This window comes from Puma concolor, chromosome A1 (genome assembly GCF_028749965.1).
Source record: "Puma concolor isolate L17-30 chromosome A1, mPumCon1.1.hap2, whole genome shotgun sequence".
In the NCBI taxonomy this organism is placed as follows: Eukaryota; Metazoa; Chordata; class Mammalia; order Carnivora; family Felidae; genus Puma; species Puma concolor.
In genome coordinates, this window is record NC_141667.1 from 216102401 (window position 1) to 216116036 (window position 13636).

General features: G+C 38.1%; 1 long non-coding RNA gene across 3 annotated transcripts in view; it reads right to left on the reverse strand.

Moving 5' to 3' along the window:
- LOC147584761 (uncharacterized) overlaps positions 1-13636 on the reverse strand; it is a 103108-nt gene that overhangs the window by 22510 nt on the left and 66962 nt on the right. For all 3 annotated transcript variants that reach the window (XR_015253047.1, XR_015253044.1, XR_015253042.1), the window contains exon 3: positions 3542-3680. This is a non-coding gene — a long non-coding RNA (uncharacterized LOC147584761). The remainder of the gene's footprint in view (positions 1-3541; positions 3681-13636) is intronic.

The window sequence follows — 13636 nt, forward strand, 5'->3', positions numbered from 1 at the left end:
CAAAGAGAAAAATCTTAAAATCATGTGGGAGAAAAAGGAGCCACAAATTTCAAAGCAACAGCAAACTTAGGGCTAACTTCTTCATAGACTTTTGGAAGCCTGAAGAAAATAGATAATTAAAAACGCTGGAAGAAAATAACTGTCAACCTAGGATTCTATACCTAATGAAAATATCCTTCGAGAATGAAGCTGAAATAAATATCCATACAAGCAAAAAATCAATAAAATTCATAGTAACAGATTCATAGTAAAAAAATACAAAGGATACTTTTTAGGCAGAAAGAAAATTATCACAGATAGAAGCCCAGAGATGCAAGACAAAATAAAGAGCAATGAGAAGGTTAAGTATGTGAATAAACATAAATAAAAATTGATTGTATAAAATAACAATAATTTATGGTGGAGTTTTCAATAAATATGAAATTAAACTAAAACACAACAATACCATATTAGGAGAAGGACAAATAGAGTTTGAAGATTCTAAGGCTCTAAGGCTCTTAACGTTGTCTGGTGAGAGGGTAAAAATACCAACTAATATTAGACTTTGATAAGTTACTACTATAATCTCTGCAGTAAAAGAATAATACAAGAATATATAACTAATAGAGGGAGGAAGTTGGAATATTTACATAATAAAATCAACCCAAAAGATGAAAGGAAATGAAAGAAAACAGACCATAGAGCAGGAGGAACAAATAGAAAGCAAATATTGTGATGGTTGGTATCAACCAAAACATATCAATAATTATATTAAATGTAAGTGAATTACATGTTCCAATTGAAATACAAAAATTGTCAAACCGGATAAGAAAACAAAATTCGATTACGTGTTGCTTACAAGAAGCACGTCCTAGGGGCGCCTGGGTGGCTCAGTTGGTTGAGCATCCAACTTCGGCTCAGGTCATGATCTCCTGGTCTGTGAGTTCAAGCCCTGCATCGGGCTCTGTGCTGACAGCTCAGAGCCTGGAGCCTTGAGCCTGCTTCCGATTCTGTGTCTCCCTCTCTCTCTGCCCCTCCCCCACTCATGCTCTGTCTCTCTCTGTGTCAAAAATAAATAAACATTAAAAAAAAAGCTAAAAAGAATTCTTAAAAAAAAAAAGAAGCACATCCTAAATACAAGCACACAGAAAAGGTGAGAGTAAGATGAGGGAAAATGGTATACTATGCAAATTTTTTTTTTTTACATTTATTTATTTTTGATAGAGAGACAGAACACACTCACAAACCGCGAGATCATGACCTGAGCCGAAGTCAGACGCTTAACTGACTGAGCCACCCAGATGTCCCTACTATGCAAAGTTTAGAAGAATCATTCTAGCTGTCTTGAGGGCAATAAATAAGAACTATGGGCAAAAAAGGCAACTTGGACAGAAGCATGAGATTTATTTCAAGTGGGAAAAAACAGAGGTCAAGAGATTGCAATAACTTAGATGCTCTGTGAGGTGCACTTAAGTGTAATAAAGCACTATAGAAAGACTGCAAATATAAAAAGAAAGAAGGTATTCCTAAGAATGCTAGGTTCAAGAATATCTCCCCTACTATATCTCTCCCCTTGTTAATTACGTGCTATTATTAGGGCCAAACTAAGGACAAAAGAGTCCTGGCAAAAGGACAGAGCACTTCCAAGACTCATACAAGTGGTCCCAAAGGACGTAAGAAACCCGAGGTTAAAGGCCATCCCACTTTGCTGGACTATTCAGACCTGCCATAGACTGCACTCATTGTAGGGCTGCTCTTGCCATGCTACTCTAAAAAGTCAAACTTTAACTCAAAGATATTCTTTCGGAAAGACCTGTAATTTTTCAGCTTCAGCAATACTGGCTTACAGATCCTTGAAATAACAGGACTATTCTTTAATTTCCTTCGTTCCTAATCCCAGCAACATGCATACTGATACCCATTGTGAATGTTTAACTCTCAGCTGCTAGCACAGAATGGAGAATATATTGTCATTAATAAGATAGTCACCAATTGGTGAAAGAGTGAGGAGAAGAATAAAGAAATTCTTTATAAATTCTATTTTTTTTTTTTAAATTTTTTTTTCCAATGTTTATTTATTTTTGGGACAGAGAGAGACAGAGCATGAACGGGGGAGGGGCAGAGAGAGAGGCAGACACAGAATCGGAAACAGGCTCCAGGCTCTGAGCCATCAGCCCAGAGCCCGACGCGGGGCTCGAACTCACGGACCGTGAGATCGTGACCTGGCTGAAGTCGGACGCTTAACCGACTGCGCCACCCAGGCGCCCCTTTATAAATTCTATTTATTTTCTGGTCACATTGTTAGGAATGACAGATTGGTTAGGTGATGACATCCTTATTAACTCATTTATCACATAATCTGGAAGGGATTGATATGTAACACATGCATAGATGTTTTAAGCCTTATTTTGTAACTGATGCTGTTTGCTTATCCTCCCATTCTGAATACCAGTATCTTGGTTGCAAAGTTACTTAGAGTCAGTTAGTTTAGATGCCTTTCCACTAAAAAACATATGAAAGAATTCTTGAGTTAGAACTTGAGAAAGATCACTATGAGTTGAGAAGAGAACCCAAACTGGAATGAACTAGGCTCAGTCAACTTATGTATAAATATACGTTACGGAAACTGTAATTAAAATATAGTCTTCGGGTGCCTGGGTGGCTCAGTTGAAGGTCCAACTCTTGATTTCAGCTCAGGTCACGATCTCAGTGTTGTGAGATCCACTCCTGTGTCCAGCTCTGTGCTGGGCCTGGAGCCTGCTTAAGATTTTCTCTCTCCCTCTCCTTCTGTCTCTCCCAGCTTGCACTCCTTTCTCTCTTTCTCTCTCTTTCAAATAAAATAAAATAATAAAATAAAATAAAATAAAATAAAATAAAATAAAATAAAATAAAATAAATGAAATGAAATAAAATAAAATAAAATAAAATAAAATAAAATAAAATAAGATAAGATAAGATAAAATATAGCCTGCAAGTGTTTTGGTGAAATACCCAATATATCTCATTAATTATTTCCACTAGAGAATTCTTGGTTAATAGTTAACAGAAAACCCTGAGTTAAACTTGCTTGGGAGCTCCCCTCTACTTGCTAGATGAGGTGTTGCCCAATTCATGAACCAGTTAATAAAGCCAATCAGATCTTCAATAAATAAATAGGTAAACTGGCTTAAGCATAAGGAAACATTACTTCACATGAATAGAAGTCCAGGAGCACAGGACTCAAGATCGGTTGATTAATAATTCAACAAGGTCATTAAATACTGAAGTTCTTTCCATTCACCCACTCTCCCAATTTCAGAGAATAGATTTGGTTGAGTATATTCCCAATAAAAGAAGAAAGGCCATCTCTTCCTCTCTTTCATCAGAGTGAGAAAACCTATTCCAGAAGCCTCTCAGCAGACTTTTCCTCACTGGGTCACAAACCCCTTTCCTAACTGGTAAGGCGAATGGAATTACCACAGCCAGCCTCGACTGATCGTCTAGTGTGCGGGAAGGGTGGTGAGAAGTCAACGGTAATGAGCACTCTGCCAGGGCCCTGCTGACAGAGGAGGCTGTTTCTCACCTCATCTGGTCCGTGTCTTCTTCCTCTGCCCCTGAACTCTGTCACTCCTGTTCCTCTGTCCACTCCATACTGGCCCATGCTAGTGTTTTCTTTCCGATGTGATGTCTGTAGAGCATTCTCATTCTTTTCATTTCTTTGCCTGCAATTATTAAAAATGCACATTTTACAACCAACCCGGACTTGCCAAACGGAAGGTGGGTGAAACAGAGCAAGGGGATTAAGAGACCACTTATTGTGATGAGCACTGGGTAATTTACGGAATTGTTGAATCATTATATAGTATACCTGAAATTAAGATAACACTGTATGCTAGTTATACTTCAATAAAAAATATACAAATTTTAGATGAGAGGATCTTCATCAATTTGAGGTCTGTACCTCATGATTTCTGTTCCCATAAGCTGTTAAGATTTGCGCAGAACTATACCTACCTCAAGGAGGGAGAGCCCTTTTGTCTTCTCTTTATTTTTTTTTTTTAATTTTTTTTTCAACGTTTTTTATTTAGGGACAGAGAGAGACAGAGCATGAACGGGGGAGGGGCAGAGAGAGAGAGGGAGACACAGAATCGGAAACAGGCTCCAGGCTCTGACTCTTTATTTATTTTTTTTTTTTAATTTTTTTTTCAACGTTTTTTATTTATTTTTGGGACAGAGAGAGACAGAGCATGAACGGGGGAGGGGCAGAGAGCGAGAGGGAGACACAGAATCGGAAACAGGCTCCAGGCTCTGACTCTTTATTTATTTTTTTTTTTAATTTTTTTTTCAACGTTTTTTATTTATTTTTGGGACAGAGAGAGACAGAGCATGAACGGGGGAGGGGCAGAGAGAGAGAGGGAGACACAGAATCGGAAACAGGCTCCAGGCTCCGAGCCATCAGCCCAGAGCCTGACGCGGGGCTCGAACTCCCGGACCTGGAGATCGTGACGTGGCTGAAGTCGGACGCTCAACCGACTGCGCCACCCAGGCGCCCCTTGTCTTCTGTTTAAAAACAAGCCTTTAGGGGCGCCTGGGTGGCGCAGTCGGTTAAGCGTCCGACTTCAGCCACGTCACGATCTCGCGGTCCGGGAGTTCGAGCCCCGCGTCAGGCTCTGGGCTGATGGCTCGGAGCCTGGAGCCTGTTTCCGATTCTGTGTCTCCCTCTCTCTCTCTGCCCCTCCCCCGTTCATGCTCTGTCTCTCTCTGTCCCAAAAATAAATAAAAAACGTTGAAAAAAAAAATTTTAAAAACAAGCCTTTACCACCTGCTTTTGACAATAAAATTTGGGGGGCACCTGGGTGGCTCAGTCGACTGAGTGTTCGACTTCGGCTCAGGTCATGATCTCACAGTTCATGAGTTTAAGCCCCACGTTGGGCTCACTGCTGTCAGCAGAGCTCACTTGGGATCTTCAGTCCTGCTCTCTCTCTGCCCCTCCTCCACTCATGCTCTCTCAATAACAAAAAAATTCATGTCGCCTTACTATCGAGGAAGCGACAGGTGCTTTCTCAAGGATACTTCATTATCCCCACAAAATATGTTCCCTGTGTTTCTTTTGGTATACTACTTGCAAATATATTCTTTGGCCTGAGTAAATGCAGCTACATCTAACCAGTGGCTGCCTCACTGGGGTTTTGTTAACTGTTTTACATCCATTTATGTGTGGATTTTAAAGACAAAATGGTCATATTTCCAATTGTCTCACTAAATTATAATTATATAAGATTATCAAATTATATGTCTCAAAGGCCGATAGGCCAAATTATAATTATTTTTTAGTCTAATTATGAATACATTTTGCCTAGAAATAAAAAATAATCATTTTATTACTTAAGAAAAATGATTTTATTAATTTGTGTAAGCAAATAAGCTAAAACTGGACAGTTTTTTAATATTTTGTATTTTACTTTATATATGATGCTACACCTATAAGAAATTAGTTAATAAGAATTTTTTCTTATGTAATTGAAATAGAATCTAATGTCTCTCAACCTCCTCAAGGAAACAGATTTCCCCCCCAAAAGGCTTAACAGTATGAATTTAGGTCTAAAGAAAGGCAGAAAAGCTTCTAAATTCAGAATAAGTCAGGAGAGTTTCTTTTTCATTGCTCTTTTCCACTTCTACTGTCTGTAGTCATTACTCCTTTTTCATTGTCCCCTTCTGGAAAAGCAGAAAAAACCCTGCTTCCCTGTGGGCCCTCAGGGAGACTAGGTTTAATTAAAGTCTGAAAAGCACATTTGAAAGCGAGGACTATTAAACCAGAAATAATTTGTGAAGTATTTTACCCCAATCTGCGTATTACCAGTAGTTGAAAGACAAAAGAAAAATGTAGAATAAGAAAAATAAAGAAATCAGGGAAATATTAAACCTAATGGTCAGTTATCTACTGCAATCAGGTTCCCTGGGCACCACCTGGTAGGAAGGGATGTGAAGCCTCATTGGCCATTAGCTGTTGATCTGGAAAATCCAAATGCAACATTCTTATAGATGCTGTGATGGAAAAAGTACGTGGTCATCACATGTAATTGAGTGAGTCCTGCATAGACAGCAGTAAAATCGTCACGAACAAAAACCTTTTGCACTCACATCACGTGCATGTGCAAGGCAGCATTCCATGCCCCTCAGCCACTTGAGGCAAACTAATGAAGGAGTCATCTCGTGTCACGGGCCATGTTTCTGGAAAGGTCTATTTCTTCTTGTCCTCTTGTATATGAGATGCTATAAGCCATTTCTTTGAAATTTGTGTCTTGTGCTTCTATTTTTGTTTTCTCTTTGATTTTCTAATTGTTTTCCACTCTGCACAGAAGTTGAATTTCAGAATTAATTTATCAAGCATAATATCCATTAGCGGGATTACCACTTGAGAACTGCCCAATTTTTCAGTATATTTATCAATCTGTTAATTGAAGAGTTGGCAACCATTATATTTTAAGTCATTGTAGTATTGAACTCAAGGAAGATGAAATTTTTGAACCACAGAGGTTGAAATTCGGTGTTATTTCTGGATTTCTGGATCTGGATAATCCTTTTCTGGATTTCACCTTATTTTAAGAACAGTTCCAACCTATAGTTGGCAACTTTTCACATATCCTTGTTTGCTAACCGGGACTTTGTTACCGTAAGATTTAAACAGGCACGTGTATTCAAATTAATAAAGATGTTGATAAGCAAGAAAATAATTAGAATTAAAGGGCAGTCATGGGTTAATAATCAATTTGGAAGAAATGATCTAAAACAAAGATTGACCTGTGCTCTAATTGTTCCTGAAGTATCCTAAAGTTGAGGTGGAAACTAAAGCAAAAGTTTTAGAAGCTCTTTGCTCTACTAAATGTCTTCCATTTTATCTCACTTTAAAGCCAAGGGAATAAGGGTTTTCAAGACTCAACCTGAGCATTTTAAATGTTCTGTTTTGCATTAAAATGTTCTCCTTTCTCACTTTACTGTTGATACATCTAAAAAACTAATACAGCTCATATGAAACAGCCCTTCATGAATTATTTACCCTATGAGGAAAGATAATATTCCTAGTCTACACAGATGTACATCTTATAGCCACTGATTTAGTTATCATATGCCTTAGGGACATTCATAAAGTGTCAGCAAATGTCAACAAAATACTGATGGCAAGTGTAACAAATGACAAAATGCTGTTGAATTTGTATAAGATTCTGGATGGTCTATCTGAATTCACCTTCGAACGATGGCTAGAAGGAAGATAATATTAACCCTCCTCTTTAAATCTGCAGAAGAAATCTTATAAAATGATTTATAAAGTTTTGAAATCTTGTGAGCATTTTAAGCAATCAAGAGCGATTAACACTATTTATTCCCATATTACTATTTATTTCCCATATACGCCAGAGACCAAAAGAACCAAGAAAGTACCATAGGGCATAAATGTCACCAGAGATAGGTTAGCGAGTCTCATAAAAACACCATTTTGATTTCCATCCAAGGAACCCTCTAACTATGACTGTGAATTTGAAAATAACTGTGAGGTTGACAGAAGAGTATGAATTGTCCAAGTTAATCAGCTTCATTTTCTCTGGTTTAATCCCTATTTTTTTTAAGCTAGGACTCGTTTATCTTTATATTGTAATGAAGTCTCTCCAATAAAATAACCGGCTCTAACAAATACCTTACGAAATCAAAGACTTATTTTTAAAAAAACTACCAGCAAATGGTTACTGGATTTTTCCCACTTAAACTGTGCCACAGAAAAGAGAAAAGAGTGTCTCCCTGGTTTACAAAATAAATTACTCCCTATTCCCCAGGAAAAAACAAAGCTGGAAATGTGCAGTGTTAGGAGCAGACAGAATCATTGTGTAACTGAGACACAAAAAATCTGGCTTATGTTTCTACTTCCAGCACTGACATATCTCCCAAGATTGTTACCCTGCCGGTCTCCCTGTCTCAATCAAATGCGGTTCTTTCTACTTGTTCAGATGTAGTGGCATAAGCTTAAGTCCTGGAAGTGCCAAACAGGAACCATGGCAACCTTGAGCAATGACAAGATTAACACGTCTTGAACAAAAATGAAACTCCTCCATTCGGCTTTTAGCCCCTAGAGGAAATATTTACATCTTGGATTTCAATCCTATGAATGCAAATACCGTCCAGTTATTTACAGGGTGTAACACATTTCATTTCCATTGTTATCGCAACCCAAATAGGTTGGTGAATAAGAAAATAATTTCAGAGAGGCAGGAAAGAGCGTGGTCTTTCAGAAAGGATGAGAACTGCCTGGCCCAGCTTAGAGTTTGTCTAGAAGAGGAATAAGACGTGAGGTCGGAAATGCAGATTAGAGAGATTACAAAGAGCCGTGAATGTCAGCCTGATGATAGCAAAAAATGTCAGCGAAAGTTTATACAACAGAGTATGCATCAGGCATAATGCTTAGACCTGACATGGGTTATTTTATTCATTCTTCACAACCAGGGCTGTGAATCAGTCGGTATGCACCGTTACCATGAGAACTATTATTATCCCCTTTCCAGGGAGTTGGGAGAACTTTGAGAACTTGCCCAAGGTTACATAGCTGGGAAGTGGCGAAGCTGGTATTAGAATCCAGGTCACTCTGAATCCATACGGTGAGCTCTTGGACAGCCTAGAGTTTGGTTTTATTCTACATGTTTGCAAGTTCAAAAAAAAAAAAAAAAAAGCCAAAATTATAATATGCAAGAAAGGACCAAACAGTTCTACAAACTTATTATGAAAAATAGCTATCTTCTCTCCATGTCCCTGCCATTATTTTTTTTCCTCCAGGAGACAAGACTTTTCAACTCCTTGATTGTTTCTCTTTTTAAATTCACCTCTAAATCTTTAAATAACATTGCTGGACCGCTACTGAAATAACTACTGTTTCTTGATTTTTTAATGTTATATATGATCTACTTTTATTATGCACAATAAGGATTTAGCTCTTTTTCTTCACTTCCCTGCCTTTACCACAAACATAACATACAACCGCCACATAAACAAGTGATTTTGTTAAACTGTATTCACTATTTACATTATTTTGACTAGGTAAATACTACTTACAATTGAACCAAGTGGTACTTACTAACATTATACCTTTTCCTTTCTTCAGTAACCTTTTGTTTTCCTGGGGTTAATATATATATTTATTACTATATATGTATTTATTATTTATTTATTATATATATTTATATATAAATTATTTTACCTGAAAAAAAAATTTTTTTTTCAATGTTTATTTATTTTTGGGACAGAGAGAGACAGAGCATGAACGGGGGAGGGGCAGAGAGAGGGAGACACAGAACCGGAAACAGGCTCCAGGCTCTGAGCCATCAGCCCAGAGCCCGACGCGGGGCTCGAACTCACGGACCGCGAGATCGTGACCTGGCTGAAGTCGGACGCTCAACCGACTGCGCCACCCAGGCGCCCCTACCTGAAAAAAATTTTTAATGTTTATTTATTTTTGAAAGAGAGAGAGAGCAGGGGAGGGGCCGAGAAAAAAAATGTTTTTAAAGACTTTATTTTTTAGAGCACTTTTAGGTATACGGTATAATTGAGAGGAAGGTACAGAGATTTGGTATATACCCCCTGCTCCCACATGTGCATAATCTCCCCCACTATCAACATCACTCACTAGAATGGTCTATTTCTTACCAAGGATGAGCCTCCAGTGACACATCATAATCACCCAAAGTCCACAGTTTACCTTGGAGTTCACTCTTGGTGTTCTATATTCTATGGGTTTGGGCAAATGTATAATGATATTTATAATATCATACAGAGTATTTTCACTGACTTAAAAATTCTCTGTTATCTGCTTGTTCATCTCTTCTCTTCCCCCCATATAATATATTATATATATTATATATAATATATATAATATATTCCCTTCCCCATATAATAATATAATATATAGCATATTATATATAATATATATTATGATATATTATATATATTCACTATTTACATTATTCACTAATATATATCATTATATATTATACATTATTATATAATAATATAGAATTATTATATTATTATAATTATATCATTATTGTGTATTACATATAATATATAATATATATTATATATAATAATATAATATATATACTATTATATATATTATATAACTTTAATTTTTTGTCTCCAAACAGTCCTCATGAGGTGTAACTCTCTTCTTAAAATGTTCACATTTGCCAGGTGCAGTATCAATTTCACGTTCTTGGAGACGTCTGTCCCACGATCCTCTGACCTCATTCAGTTTGGATGAACTACTCTCGCCATGTAGGGCAGCTGTGTCCTGGGACCTCCCTCCACCATCCTGCTAGGTATTCTCCTGGCCTGTCTTTTTGGTTAGAGTCCTGGATTCCTGAATCTCACATCCTCTCTTTGTTTACTCCTTTTCTTGGAGGAATACATCTTTCACTACTTGCTGAGAAAATGTGGCTGGGAAGTGAGTTGTAGAGAATTTTTATTTACAAAAACATCACTCTTCTACCCTTAAATTTGCTAGGTTTGGTTGGAAATAGAATTCTGAGTAAAAATATCATTTTTCCTCAGAGTTTTGAAGGTATTGTTTTATTGCCCTCTTCTGATGCTGTTGAGAAGCCTGAAGTCAGTCTGATTCTTGATCATTTGTATGTAATCTATCCCTCCCACTCATCCAAAGCTGCACTCTCTTATCTCTGTTTTCTTAAATTTCATGATGAAATGGCTTGGTGTGGATAGATATTTATCTACTGGGCTGGAAACTCGGTAAACCTTTTCAATCTGGAAACTCATAATCTTTAATGCTCAGAAATGTTTTGAATTATTTCTTTGATAATTTCCCCATCCTCAATTTTCTCTGTTTTCTTTCTGGAAACCTTATTTAGATTCGATCCTCCTAAAAGGACCTCTTCCCCCCCCCCTTCCCCCCCCCCCCCCCGCCTATTTTCCATCTCCTTGTCATGTCATTTTGTTTTACTTTCTTAGAGATTTTGTCAACTTTGTCTTATAACCCTCTTACTGAGTTTTCAATTTATGTTATAATTTTTATAATTTCAAGGAGCTCCTTTTTCTTCTCTGAAGCCATTTTTTCCCCTATAGTTTTTCTTGTTTCATGGTCGAATTATCTTCTCTTATCTCCCTGAGGATCTTAATGATAGTTTTTTTGTTGTTTTCTTCACCCTGAACCGTTTTTGTTTCCTCTAAAAGACTTTCTTCAGATATCTACTGATTCTTGATTAACCATTTTTTCGTTAGAATGAAGCATTTAGAAAATCTCTTTATTTTTATTTTATTATTATTTTTCTTAAGGAATCTCCCCACCCAACGTGGGGCTCAAACTCATGAGCCCCAAATCAAGAGTCACACGCTCTACCAACTGAGTCAGCCAGTCACTTCGTAGCATGGAGCATTTAAAAAGCCTACTAGGAGGTCTGTGCCGTAAGTAGGCCTTGCTGATGATAGACTTCGGTGTTGGGGCAATCTGTTAGAGCTGTTTCATTGGGAAGTGCAAGGGCAGGGTTAAATTTTATGTGTCACCTTGGCTAGGTTTGGCTTGGTCCAGCTGTTCAGTCAATACTACTCTAGACATTGTTGTGAAGTCATTTTATAGATGCGATTATCATCTACAATCAGGTGACTTTACACGAGATTATCCTCAATACTGTGGGTAGTCCTCATTTAATCAGGCCTTAAGGCCTTAAGGGCAAAAAACTTCCCGGGGGCTTCCCGGAGAAAAGTAATTCTGCCTCAAGACTGTGACAAAGAAATACAGCCTCAGTTTCCAACCTGTTGGCCTGTCCTATAGATTTCAGGGTCAAGACTACAATATCAACTCTTGCCTGAGTGGCCAGCCTACTGGTCTGGCCTGTGGATTTAGGGTTTTCTGGCCCCCTACAGCTCCATGAGCCAATTCCTTAAAATAAATCTTTTAATATAAATATACATATATCCTATTGATTCTGTTTCTATGGAGATCGCTGACTGGCACAGGAAGCCTCTGTTGTCTGTATAGTTAGGCTTTTCCTTTTGGGCTAATCAGATTTCCTTAAAAAGGCTCTTATGGTCTCTTGCCTAAAAAAGACAGCCTGACTGCCGGTGGGATGAAAAGCTGTAGGATTTTTCTCAATCCTCGGATTTCATCGTGGTACCCCAAACTTAAACCATGCCTGGTAACTCCTAAATCAGAAACTCTCTGATTCCTCTTCTGTAAACCCCTTTCCTGCAAATTATGACCTTCATATGGACGAAGAGAAGACATTACCACATGAATCTCTGAGCCCATTCATTTCCAGTGTTAACTTAGAAGTTCTTGAATATATATCCCAAATATATTTTATTTGGTTTTTTTAAGTCTGAAAGGGAGAGGAAGAACAAGTGTGTGTGTGTGTGTGTGTGTGTGTGTGTGTGTGTGTGCGCAAGTCAGGGAGGGGCAGAGAAAGAAGGAGAGAGAGAATCCCAAGCAGGCTCTGCAAGGTCAGTGCAGAGTCCGCTGCAGGGCTCGATCCCGCAAACCATGAGATCATGACCTGAGCCAAAATCAAGAGTCAGACACTTAACTGACTGAGCCACCCAGGTGCCCCTACTTTCTTCTTCATACTTTTATGTATTCTTTAAATTTTTTTAATAGGCAAATATTATATATAATCGGGAAAATAAGCTACTTCAATTGAGAGACAAAAGAAAAGAAGAGTGACTTAATAGGGAGAGAAGCAGAAAAGTAATACAGGACTTGCTCTAGGCACAATGAGTAGTACTTGAAGCCATCAAGGATACAAAAACAAAATTAAAAAGGGGGTAAAGGTAGGACTGGATTACACTTTATAGGCAATCAAATATAAACAAAGAGAACTGATGGACTGAAAACTTTGGGAGACTGAGTGTCCCATTCAGAGCAGCCACTAAGCTATACTACTTGTTTATGTTAATTAAAAAAAAAAAAAAGACCTGCTTCAACCACTACTTGACCCCTTGGTCTGACACCCTTGTGCAGTGCATGACCTCCACAGTTGTACCAGATAGTCCTGGATCCAGCGAGGAAAACAAGATGTCTGGCAAAAGGATAATAGAGACATGGAGAAATAGCTCAATATGATGATAGTGTTCATAGAGTTAAAATGAAATTCTGAGAGGCCAATATTTAAAATGGCTTAGTCCTGGGGTACCTGGCTGGCAGTCAGTAGAGCATGTGACTCTTGATCTCAGGGTCGTTGAGTTCAAGCTCCAAGTTGGGCGTGGAACCTACTTAAAAAAAACATAATAAAATGGTTTAGTCTTGTGGATGTGAAAAATCCCAAGGATGTTCTACTTGTCTTTTCTTGCATCCTGAAAGTTAGAGGCTTAAAACAACAGGCATTTTATTATGCTCATGACTCAGTGAATCAGGAATTTGAGTAGGGCATAGTGGAAATGGCTTGTTTCTGTTCCCATGAAATCTGGGGTCTCAAGTGGAATAGCATGAATGGTTGGAGATGGCTAGGATATCTCTACTGGGGCCACACATCTGGAACTTCCTTTCTTCTCATTGAGGCGTCTGATGGGAACAGAGAGTCCAAGGTGGCTCCTTGACTCAGGTCCAGTGCCTAAGCTGGGATGGCTAGAACAGTTGACAGCTAGCCAGCCTCATTCTCTCTGCATAAGTGGTTCATGCGGCTGCAGTTCT